The following is a 13,487-nucleotide window of genomic DNA, read 5'->3' as shown; positions in this document are numbered from 1 at the left end:
CGAAAGGACCAACGGGAACGAGACGAATGACAGGCGCTTGCAAGCGCGAGAAGAGAAAAAACAGAGTGAGAATGCCCGAGCAGGACAGCAGGGCAGCATTCCGACATTATGATGGAAAAGTGGCAAAATCCCGTGAAAACATCGGGCCCATTTTCCGCCAGCACGCCGCATACGTAGTTCGAGAACGTGATTCACCGGATGGCATGGGGTGTAAGAGTCCTGAAAAACGTCACACTGCCAAATATGCAAAAAGGACGAACGACGACGACGACGACGTTTTTGGGCAGCAGACCCGCGGGTTCAGCCGCATTCCCTCTCGGGCCTTTTCCCGGTCCGTGTGGGTGCGCGCGCAAGCCATAATAGTGAGTGAAAGCCCGTTTCGCTAACCTCACATTTTTGCAGCGCGAAATATGTTGCGGAAACGCTGATTGACAGGATCCGGCACAGAGCTGCCGTGTTGAGAGGAGCCTCGAAGGAGGCCTCTGTTTGGGCGATGAAAAGACGGCTCCCGGCTTTGCGCTGTTTTGTGTGGGGGAAAACTTTTTTTCCCACCCCCAGGACGCGATAGGACATCCGTGCCGAGTGCATTCAGCGGTGTCGAGGTGTTTAAAATAAAAACAAACTTCAGCCGAATGAAACATACATAACGCGGCATTATACCATCTGGTGTTATGCGATCTTGGGGGATTACCGGGCGTAAAAGCTTTCCCGGTTTGAAGGTGGGGCAGAAATAAACTGCCGAGTACATCAAACACCGCACGCGTAAGTGCCCGAATAAAGGGACTGAAATAGAGCGCGGCTATTAATAAGCGAAACTTTGCGAAGCGTTTTGCTGATGGCAACTCCTTACGCATTTTTCGAGATCCGTGTTGCTGGGATCGGAAACAGACCGGGAGGTTTGAGGCAGAATTTAATTTAGAAATGCAGGTTTATCCATTGGAACGTAATGAAAAAGATTTAAAAATCAGTTGAATATTAATCAACGTATTATAATAAAGATAAGGCAATATATTTCTCATATCATATCAAACATCTTTGTTACATCTCAACATGGTTTGTAAAGAACTATGAATTATAAAGATCTATTGTAAAAATAAAAATCCATTCTTTGTTTTTGTTATTCAATATGCAACCATACTATTTAATGAATAACATTACAGAAACATTCAATCAAACTCCTTAATTTTAATTTATCTCACAGAATAACATTGTTAGCAAAATTTTACATTTTCATTGTAACGAACCAAGGATAACAGAACAACAAAGTGCAAGAACTTATTTTCTATTAACACCCGTAAAAGCAAAAATTGAACAGTGTTTCAAAAGAGGATTTTCCCTCTATAGAAATGACTTCATAACGCAATACGCACCGTTTCTAGTGTGAATGCGTTACATCGTTATATGGGGTGCGAAATGATCCAAAAGTGGATTAGCACATTTTTTCCTGAAATGTCACGTGAAAACTTTCCCCAAAACTGAATAAAGTTACCAGATGCTAGAAAGTTTACAGACGCAAAATCGAACTCAAACCGAACGTGGCTCAGCACGCATCCACACACGAACACGTCACGCGTACTCTATATTTTCCGATCTTTCGCAGCGCCACCTTGAATTAGAGCACAATAGGGAGTGTTATTCTACGCCGATGGCACTGCCTGCGTAAGGACAAACAGCTTTACTTCGCGAAACAAACGACATAAGCCACCAGCATCCGGCAGATCGAACGCACCCCTCGCGACGTCAATGCGGGAAAACTGGGTTGGGAAAACTATTACCTGGCGAGTGTACTCCTGAGTACAATCCAACATCCTTCCCTTGCGTTCCACACGAACGAACGAAACGAAAAAAAGATCAAAAAGCAATCCACAGCAAAGTCTCATGCTAACAGGCCATAAACTAAACGAGTCGTCGCCCGCGTGGAAAGCGTTCCCGTGCCGCACGAATTGCCGGGAAAAACGCCACCAGCAGTTCTTTCTCAGGACGAAAGCAGGACCGAGCCACCGAGCAGCAAAAAATAAAGAAACAAAACGAAACGGTTCCCCGATGGCCATTGAAACGAACGCGAAGGTGGTGCGGGTGACTGAGCAAATTGTGTGCGAGTGTGGGAGCGAACCGGTTGGAATTTGCCATTCGTTCCGATACTGAATACCCGGGGCATCAATGAACGCGACAAGCGGGATGAAAAGGTCCTGCCCGATCGTTGCGGCGTAATGAATGGCTAGGATCTTCTTGGGATGTCGGTGGCAAAAGTCGCGCTATTGGAATAAGCTCGACGAAAGGGCTGTAGCTACGCTGAAGACAGGAAAGCATTCAACCGCAACCGCTAGAACGGAGATGAAAAATATTACAAACAGCAGCCGCAAGAAAAGGGTTGCGTGTCTCAAAACCACACCACGTTCGAGTGGGATGCGTTTCCGAACGAAAGGATCCACTTGTAACGGTAACAAGCGAGCATTGCTGACGTTTGGTTGCGTAGCAAATGCAACGTTAGCGCAAACTCAACGCATCGGAGCTTTAAAAGCAAACACCTAAGGGATGAGATGGAAAATCTCGCACTCGTTACGCTGTCTGCCGCGATCGAAATGTGTAGGTGTCTAACGCGAAACCGAGCGGCCGTCGTTCATCGGGAATGGCTGAGTATGGCGCCGCGTTTGCGTCAGGGCACGCAGGACGCGCAAGGACATAAAGCGATGGTAAGCTTGTGTGCGAAAAGTTGCTATTTTTAGCTGACGTCGTAGCCGACAAAGAGCACCCTTTCCGGCAGCACTTCCGCTGGTGTCCGAGCGCTTGGTTGGGTGTCTGCAAGCCGCCCGGGCGTGGGAGTGCACAATTTATTCTCCAAATTGCAACAAAACATATTGGAGACAATATGGAACGTACCAGAGACTGTGTCCTTTCGGGTGGGGGGAGAAAACACTAGAACAAACAGGGCCTTTGCGAGCTTTAATCTCATCAGTGCTTAACCGACGCAGCACAGTAATGCATATGTATGATGGGAGGTATATTATATCGCAAAAACATAACGTGCGAATTATTTATTTGATGATATGGGCTCACGAACTCACAGGCAACTCGTTCGTTGGAATAAAACTGCGTCACCAGCTGACGTAACGAATTGGTATCGATTTTTCCCGACCAGGGCGCTCCCTTTGCTCAGTGCAGTTTGATGCAAAAGCTCCAGCATTCCCATCGAATGAAGAGAGAAATAGAAGGAGAGAGAGAGAGAGAACGAGCGAGTGACAGATGGGAGCAAGCGAGACGACTGTAGAAGAAGATGAATAGATTCCACAAAGACGATCGACTGCAGAAACTCGAACCCCACGGACGAAAGGATGAGCGTTATGTTGTGGAGGATATTGTGGATCCGTTGTTGCAACACTTGCAACACGTGCCGCGTCCGTGCGCATTGGTATAACGTCGCAAAACCTCAAGCATCTGGGGAAATCCACAAAATTTCCGCTCGGTTAGATTTTTCTCCCATCTTCCAAAAGCGACCATCGGTTCGATGCCTACCCGAGTGGCTGGATCTGTGGGGAGTGTTGTACGGCGTTGTGGTAAGTCAATTATATTTAAATAACTTCTGGCTTTTCCCTGACGTCTAGTGGCACCAAACTGAGGGACCACATGAAAAAAAGGGTACCCCATTAGGCGCAACCGGCGGCTTAAGTCTGTGGTGCGGTCGGACAAGCGTTCGGTCACATTTACACGGCGATACGTAATGGGGTGATCATTATCATGTCTTTCCACTTGACATGTCCCGGATGATGGTAAGCAATCATGGAAGACATCCCCAGTGCGTCCCTTCGTTTATTTGAAAGCCAGTTTCAGGGTAAATGACTAATTAGAAGGTGCGTCTAGCGTGCTTTTAATTTAAACGATTTTAAATGAAATTATTAGGATCGTGAACATAGCTAATTTGGAAACGTTTTCACAAATTGATATTAAGGGAAGGTAATAAACACATTCACCGTATTCAAGGATACTTTGTTGAAGTATGATAAATATCATACTTTAAGCTAAAAGAAAAAAAAAAACAACAGTATACAATGCATTATTAGACGTGAAAATGTGGTTATTGTCCATGCCTTTGTTTTTCTAAATAAAATTCAGGAACAAAATTTAAAATTTATCAAAATATTTACCGTATATGTTTTGAGATATAAAATATAATCTTTTATTTTACTTATTAAACTGCAAATATTGTGACACTGAATTGAAGTATAACTATGTTAAACACATAAAAAAGATTACACTCCAGGTGGAAAGCTCATTTTCAATTTTCTATGCATAAAGGCACCCGTTTCCCACACTAGCAAGCAAGCTTAAAAACAAATCTACCTCAAAAAGCAAATGAAATGAAAATTAAAAACAAACCATTTATCAGCTCGACACCCAAAGCAATCAAATGCGAAAATGATAACGTATGCGATGTACATAAGCAATCAAAACGTCCATGTGCTCGATGCCCTACCAGCAGTCGGTGGATTTAAGCACACGTGCGGCATCGATTGACCTTTCTAAACCGATAAGCTACGTTCTCGCCCGCCCGGGCAGTGATGATGCTTTATAGTCTCTCAACAACACACACACAAAAAAAAACGAGCCATCCAAGCTCTCGACCCACCCCGAACGGACGATCAACACGGGTCGTCTAATGACGCGTGGTTCTGTGCAGCGGTCCAACAACACCACCCCACGGTGTAATGGAAAATCGAACAACAGCGATAATGAAGCCCAAGGAAAAAAGGGCGAGCGACCGTTGGCGAGAAGCGAACGGCGCACGGGAAGAAAATGGCAACCCGGGCCGCTAGAGAAAGAAGCTCTCTGACAGATAACTAAAATTTATCGTCTTCAATTTGCACCGAAACGGTGTAGTGTTCCTGCCATACTGCTGCCGATGCCGGTCGCCATTTTGCCACCAATAAGTACTGATATCCACTTTATTTTGTGCCCTTTCGCCACCGTTCCCACGTGCGATCGGGTCTTGAGCGAGGAGGCGTTAGCTTTTTTCCTGCTTGGGTTATCTTTTTCCAGGCCACCCATCGTGAAGAAGGAAAAAAAGCGAGTAGTAGCTTGTACCGTCACCAGTGGACAATCAAGGACACGCTTGCCCCGAGAGCGATGAAAATAATCCACTATCCCGAGCAGGTAAATCGGTGGCTCCTTTGCGAGAGCAGTTTGTTGACCAATCCTTCCTCAGATCCTGCGGGTAGCAGCGAGCGGATAAAACAAAGCATAATTCGCCTCTCCAAACATTCGATACAGCCGGCACGAAGCTTCACATAACCTTGCGGTCGTGGTGAAACTTTGCGCAGAGTAATGATGCGATTACCTGTGCTAGGTGTAGCAAAACCTCCACAAAATCCCCGGCCCCGGGAAGGATGCGTGGAATGATGGAGAAATAAAGACAGAAAAAATCACCATCATCCTGCGTGGGAGCGATTCACCCGAGGCTGTATCGCATCGATTTCTTGCGATTGTCTTATCCGCTCGAGTAGCATTTCAAGGTGTGCCGGTGGTTCTCACCCCGTCAGGCTACGCATTCCTTCCAGATGGACCGACACGGCCACGTCCTGGGCACGCTTGGAGAGAGATTTTCCTTCGCCAAATTGCGTAAGCCCGCCCGGGGAAGATTTGTTTCTCTTTTCCGTGCCATTTGCCGTCGGCTTTCTCGGAAAGACCGGACGTTTTACTGGGGTCTGCTTTTCACCGTTCAATCGGGATTTACGCAGCCCGTTCGCGGCGTTCCATCGGTTCCAACCGGATTATTTAAGAGCTGCGCGTTCACGTTCGCGGCACGCCGGCTTGCGCCAAGCGAAGTGCCGTACATTTTAATTAAAATTGAATTATTTATTTCAATTCGAAGCACGGTTTCAGTCGGTTCTGGCAGAGGCACGGTCGGGCTCTCTCGAGGATGGTAAATAATCGCATATTGATAATGGTAGTAAACGGATTAACGTGTTGTTCTGATACCGCTGAGCGTGTCAATTAACGTATATTGCATTCGCACGGCCACTTCGCGATTGACGGACGAATAAAAGGCTTACGTGTTCAATGTCAACTGCCCAAATTTGTATTTCTTCACCCACTCGGAGTGTATTAATACTTTTGACTGAATAATTTTGACGGATAATTTTGAACGCGTGGAATGCTCCTTGCCAAAGTTTTCTAACGTATAATTATAAAATTAATTTGTCCAAGCGGCCCTTTTTAAAATACCTAAATGACCCTTGTTGCATGGTATTTTTTATGAAAATGTAGCCTTCTTTGAGCGTTTAATGCAACCGTACAGCTTCCATTTTGTACCACGCAAATGATTGATGATAATTTGATTGAACGAGCTGGCGTTCCAATTACCCACGCTAATTGCACTGCAGAACACGAGTCATCCTTTTCTAGCTTGTCACAATTTGCACAACACGTTAAAGCCAGAAAAATAGTCATTTCGATTGCGATTGATAGAGCTCCCGCCATTTGCCAAAGCCCCCTTGATGGCTGCCGGAAAGCCCTCCCAATAATACACACCTTACCCGGCTGAGGTAAAGCTTCTACCTCGTCAGGAATGTTGCGGCGCTGCCATTGGAAGATTAAATTCCTATATTTCACGTACCCGCAGCCCTCGTTTTCGCAACGGAAAACCTCGCGGGAAAGCCCAGCGTCTCCCGATGGGACCCGACCGGAAGTGCCCCGGAAAGCTGCTCCATTCCGATGACACCTTTCTGCCCCCCCAATGGTCCCAGCGCATCGCGTTCGCCGGCCGGACACGGAGGCCTTTGCAAATGAGCACTCGCTCCATTCCAGCGCCATAATGTTCGGCACAGCGCACACACAGCAGGGGCCACACACAGAGGTTTCGTTTTACAACCGCCATCCCAACGACGGGGATGGACGCCACCGAGGAGGCCTTCTTGAATAAAATATAATCTTTATTTATACACCTTTTCACCCCCAGGGCTTGGGCACCCGTGTCGGGGGGGTTTGGTTCCATCGGGTGACTCCATCGGGTCGACTTCCGCGCCGTGACACGAAGCCTCAGGTACGCCCGGGGAATGGGCTGAGAAAGTAACGCTTAGGAGGCTCGAGCCGCGTGTAAATATTGTAGCAGGTAATATTGTCCCCATCATCTCGCACAGGCACACTCCCCAGGCGTCGTCCTTGCGGCATCCTTCGACTCGGATGGTGAAAGAACAGCAGGGAGCATCATCAAAGTTCGGAGCTCCTCACACAGCAAATTGAAACCCTAAACCCAGCCTCCACCCACGAGGGCCACGTGGATCGAGAGGGTCGTTAATTTGAGCGCAACATGAAGCTGTTTAAACGGACGCTTTTTCTGCACCTTAAACCATTACACCCTCGTGAAGAACGCCCATCCAATGGCTGCCAACTCGATTAGTCTCGAACGGGACGCCAGGCAGGTGACGCCAGGTTTCAGGGTTTCCGGGATTCCGCTCACGATCCGGTGACTTAATTGTGGATAAGAAATTATGCACCGAGGGTTGGGCCGCCCTTCGGCTTCGTCAACCCTGGGTCAGGAGGCGGGTGCCACCATCGAGCTGGAAATGATTTGCAGCCATCCGTAGACGCAAGCCGCTTCATTAATCATCGCGCATTTGGCTGACGTTTATTACGCATTCTTCGGTAGTTTCTTCGTGCGATAATTTATGGGCATATACACGCAAAGTTTGGCGTTTGGATGAACCCACCGAACGGTGGTGAAGATCGATCCTGAGCAGCGCAGTTCAGACTGGAAGTGCCGCTGTTTTCAGGACGATGAACGCGGTTAAAATACCGTTTAAAATGGTGCGCTAAAAACATGCGGGATGGCCCCCGGGCTGCCTCCTTTTATCACGCAATATCGGTTAATGTTTCAACCCAAATCAAGGTTAACGAGCCGTTTTCGGCGTGATAGCAAAACGGCCTGCCATTATACGGCAAAATTGGAAGCATAACAACGAAGATGCTGCATAGTGTAAAGCGCCTCAAGCATGCATAAAAAGGACCTAAAAAAAGGCTTCTTTTTTAAATATTGCTGCTTTTCAACAACATTATAGCAAGCAAAGGCGAACGAGCGAATCAAGACTTGCAACAGCGTATTGTTTGTATCCGCTCATTGCTGATACAACATAAACAAAATAGATAATTATTCTCACTCAATTATACCCATAAGAGACGGCAAGCTCGTTAGGGGCTTACAATATATACGCAACGGCATGTGTGCTTTTCCCCCGATCTTGTTCAACTTTTATTTACATAATCAACGTTTAACCGACGTGCCACGCGTTTCATCGAATCTCTTAGGGAGCCGATCCGACACACATACTCCATTGACCTGCCCCCGGGGGAATCTAAGGGCCAACCAAACAACGAAAAAGTCTTGTGCAAAAAAAAATACGCTGTATAGCATTCGTTACGGTCGGGATGCGATTGTTTGACTGTCCTGTACACGTCCGTATCCCACCCGTTTCTGATTAAATCTTTCATCCCCATGCCCGTATGGTCGCCGACCGAATTCGCCACCGAAGGACACATGTTTTACGACGGTTGCCTACATTCGGCCGCCACGCGGGAAACTCCACCGATCCGACCCACATGGTGGAGGCGCACGACGCGCAGCAAACAGTTACATTCCCAGAAGGCGGAAAATTCGATTTCCGATCGACATCTGCCCGGTTTTATTCTCCTGCTTGCTGATTGTATTCTTTCCGTTCGGTACCACCGGTATCGCAGCTATCGCTTTTTTGTGCACGGTTAGTCGCGGAATTCTTGCGGCCGAAAGGTGTAAGGATACTGTTGATTTTTTTTTCTTTCGCATACTGCACGGTCGGACTCGAAAAACATAACCGACCTGGTGCAGTGAGTCTCTTTCGCTACTCACAAAGCCCATCGATGAGAAAGCACCGAAGCGAGCGGCATTGTTTGGATGGCCAAAATCAAACTGCCAATCGAAGGGCCAACAACGGCATAAAAAAATCTGATAAAACTTTTTTCCTACCGGGCGGTTTTTTTCCCAAGGCGCAGAGGCACACGGTAAGCCCACACCGGTTTCCTGGCACTGGTTGTCGGTTATCTACGCCTGCCCATTCCCGGGTGGGCATAAAACTTTCCAAAACCCTCTCGGCTCGTGCCGACACGGGCCGACCAAATCCAGCTCCACGCCATCGCCGCAACGTAGAAACGTCAAAACAACGGGGTAACAAAATAACGAGATATGTTTAGCGGATCGCGAATAAATGCACCCCACCCGCGACCGGAACCGCCGGTTGGCGTACATTACAATTCCCCTGCTGGGCGTCTGGTGAGGAAGCGTTCCGAAATCCGCTCACCTGCTCACGTGCGCATGGGTTATGGGGGGGGGGGGGGAAAGGTCGGAGCTTTTCACAAGGGCTTCGGTGCCCGTGCACGGCAGGGATTCAGGTGGGGACTGGTCGTTCAAATGAATTTGGTAAAGCAGAATAAAAGAACAACAATCTGCCCGGTGCCACCGTGCATGGGGCATGGTTTTCAGATATGGTGATGGTGAAACACTCGTGGTCCACGGTAATAAGTAACGAAGGAAAACGATGCGGTGGAAAGCGACGGGAAAAAAGTCCACGCGCGCGCTACTCGCGTACAAAGGCACTAAAAGCGACGAACCACAAATACGTGCAACCGTTCGGAGCAGGTTTCAAGCAAAATGGAGAGACCCATAGAGTGTGTGAGAGAGAGAGAGAAAAGGAGAAGGAACGAACGAGCATTTTTCATTTTCCACCCGGCATACATACTGCCGTGGAAGGCACTCGATATGTCCCTGGAGAAGGATAGCAACAGTGCGGTAGTGGCAAGGACCACTCGGTTCGAGCAAACAGGATCCATCTCCCGAAAGACCTACAGTGATCCATACTACAAGATGTAAGACCATCAGCCTATATCATTGCTCTGGCACGACACATGTATGTGCCTGTACTTCGTAAGTGGGTTGCTCATGTTTATTAGAAAATGCGCTTTGAAAACTATAGCAGGCAAAAATGCTAACAAATCAAGATGTTTCTTTCTTTCTCTCGCAAACGCCATGTATGTGTTGAACTCATTTTCCAAACACACGCGATTTATTGCATAATCAATAGATGTACATGCAGAATAGATTATGGGGAAGAATGGTGAAGCTTTTGATTGTGATAGATTGGTCGCTTCAAGCGACATTACTTTGAAGGAAGCAAAATGGAACATATTATGATCAATTGCTTCCAATAAGACATTTCAGCCTGAATCGACCGCAGATACCATAGAGACCGCTTTTTCTTTCGGAAATTGTTATGTTAAACCGCAAGAAAGCCATCCCCAAAAAAGGGCTTCCCTTCCTTGTACGGTTTTGTGCCAGGATCGAACTATTACGAAGGGATGTTTCAGTGAAACCCATGCCAATACGGGTTCAATCGATTACGTTGTTCCTCACCGAAGCACATGAAATCTTGCAAAAAAGGGGTTTCGATACATCGAGGCGAGCACTCAGCGTAATCGCAGCCGTACAAATCCATTAAAACTTCCTGCTAGTGGGCTTGTAATTCATCCTGCCAGTGCCTTGAGTCGAACCGAACACGTAACTATAAAGCTTGCGGTTCTCGAGGCTAAAAACCACCAACCGGGGAGCCAAACCCTTGCACCGGAAGTACCGAAGACCCACGAAACGGGTGCAGAATGTTTCGCACAAAATCCGTCCCGCAAACAGATGACGATTACATATTGGATGTTTGGCGATTTGGTGTTGCGAAGAGTCGCTGCTTTGCCACTGTCCCATGAATATTTATCATTTTGGAAATAATGAGATTTTGTGCGACACGAAACCACAACCGGTGGCGTGGAGGGGTGTGAGCCAGACGGGCACGGAAGAAATCCTTAGAATATTTTCATAGCAAATCAGAAAGATAATTTAAATCATTTGAAGTTTGAAACACGAACGCAAACGTGTACCGCTGATTGGTTATCCATTTTTAACTAAGGAAGGCTTTAGGAAGGTGTACCGCATACAGAGCAGAAACATGTTTCATAAAAAATCTAGGAACATAGTAACATTTTCAACTACTTGAATGTTGATGTTGACATGTTCAATTGTAAAATTCTTTAAATTTGGTTTACTGTTGCTAAAGTAGCTGCAGAAATAATATTTATTTAAATATGAAGTCATTTCCAATACAGCAAATAACACTTAATCATCTTTTAACTTTTTCTAAAACTCAAACGATTTTAACCACGTTTCTGTTTTAGTTTTCAAATAACTGCCGAGCAACATATCGCAACATGGTGCTACGGACAACTTCGGGAATATTATCATGGTTTTAGCATTCCACGTAGCGCCATCACCGTTTTGTGGCGGAAACGCTGCAAACTCCCAAACAGCAATCGTAAAAAGTCCTCCCGTTGGTCGTACGAATGCCTCACTAGTCTAGTCGTGCAAGCAAAGGATTATATACTGCATCCGGCCCGCCGGCCACTGCATCAGGACACGCTAGTGCAGGGGATTATTGGGAATTTAACAGCGCCGAACGGTATCCGAGAAGTTCCTACATTTCATTCCAACAAATGGATGACCGCGAGCGGAATCCTTGCTGCACTTTTGACTCACTTGCCGTCTTTATAGAAAAGCTGGCGAAGGAAATGTTTTGATACAAAACGTTAAACATGAGACGAAGTGTAATCTGCAAATATTCTTTTTGTCATTGATCGACGGTCAGGGGGAGCAACAGTACGAAGATGGAAGGAACACAAAACTCCTTCTGGTGCCAAAATGTCCAGATCGGATGACAAACTGGGCGTAAAAAATGCTCCCTGAGTCATAGAAGAGCCGAGAACGGTTGATATAATACAGGGGATGAACGGCTTGTACGGACTGCCTGAATTAAATTACAGATCGTAATATAGAGTTCCAACACATGCGAGCAAGTAAATAAATTAGAAGATCGAAAGACAAGTTATACAAGATATATTTTAAATGCATTAAATTAAAGGAAGGCTGCAACATTCAATTAAAAGATAAATCATCTTATATAAGATTAATTTGTGGCATTAAGGACAATTTCATTCTTTAAAAATATCTATCTTAGATAATTCATTAATCCAGCTTATTAGAACATTATTAGCACATGCAGGGTTCACAGCATTATTTGAATAATTAATCTAGGATGAGCATGTCATTTAAAAAGTATACATCCTTATGGAAAAGAATATCAAATATGTTACAATATCACATATTCATAAAGTAGTCACACAATGTTCATTTAAATTTTAAATGTATTTACACTTTCCTACATTGCATTGCACATAGTCCATCGAACCGAAAGTATCCTAAATTTAACTTTACTTTCTGCAAGGCTCCTTTGCAAGGATGGTAAAATTAGTTGCCATACAGAGAATCTTATATAACAATGTATAGTTTTCGAGGGTCCTTGCGCAATTGCGAGTGTGATTCGAACTGAATTTCAGGCAGAAATGCAACGAAAATCAAAGGTTAGCAAACACCTAATCAGGATCGTCGGAGTATCCTCTTAGAAGATGCTAAAACCTCAAATCAACTATATGTAGAAAAAAATGAAAAACACTTTCATAAAAATAGTATAAAAATAAGCATTGGAGACTACTTAATTTGATATTTTCAAACGATTTCAAGTTTTTCTTTGCGAATGGAAAATCTGTATCGCACACTTCTGCACATGTTTTACGTTTTCAAATCTAAAACTTTTCTGCATATCATGAGACAAAGTGCACTTACTTGGTCTAAGGAGCACGGTAGCTTCTGGAACAGCTGTACGTCCTTCCGCTCTTAAAATTTTACACACTTTCAGCAGCAGTCCTGAAAATGATTCACCACCAAGAGCACATACGCACTGGCACACACAAACTCACTCCTGGTACACGGTGACACTTTGCACAATTCACCTTCGTAGGTGTGACGACAGTAACGTTGGGGGTTTTTCTTCGATTCCCGCAGCAGAGAAAATGCGTTTTCCTGATGCTCAGTCTCTGCTGCAAGCAGTGGCCCTTTTGGGTTGACCCGCACGAAAAACAACCACCTGCAGCGGGTGTCGGAGGGAGAGGGGTAAAAAACAATAATATTACGCGTTTACACGTCCGCGCTGAGTTCAGTGATCTATACATGCTGACATTTCTAAGAACATTTATACTGACTTTTATTTACTTACCACATTTTTGTACCACGAATAGATATACTGTTATTTGAATAATTTTTGTCTATGGAACAAAACAAAAACAGCTGTCAAAAGAAGGATTATTTTTAGCTATTTTATAGATGTTAGATTACAGTAAATAAAGAATCTATTCATATTAAATTGAAAGCACTGGTGCATCTACAAAATGTCTAATATAGTACACGTTTTTACATAAAATCCGTTTGTCGTCCAAGCGACCGATCCTGAGCAGAAGCATTGAAACGGGACTGAAATCCTTCGCGAGAACTCTCTGTCAATTTGTTATGCCAAAACTCAACGCAATGAAAA

The sequence above is a fragment of the Anopheles nili genome, chromosome 2, assembly GCF_943737925.1.
Source record: "Anopheles nili chromosome 2, idAnoNiliSN_F5_01, whole genome shotgun sequence".
In the NCBI taxonomy this organism is placed as follows: Eukaryota; Metazoa; Arthropoda; class Insecta; order Diptera; family Culicidae; genus Anopheles; species Anopheles nili.
Note: the sequence above shows the minus strand (reverse complement) of the source record.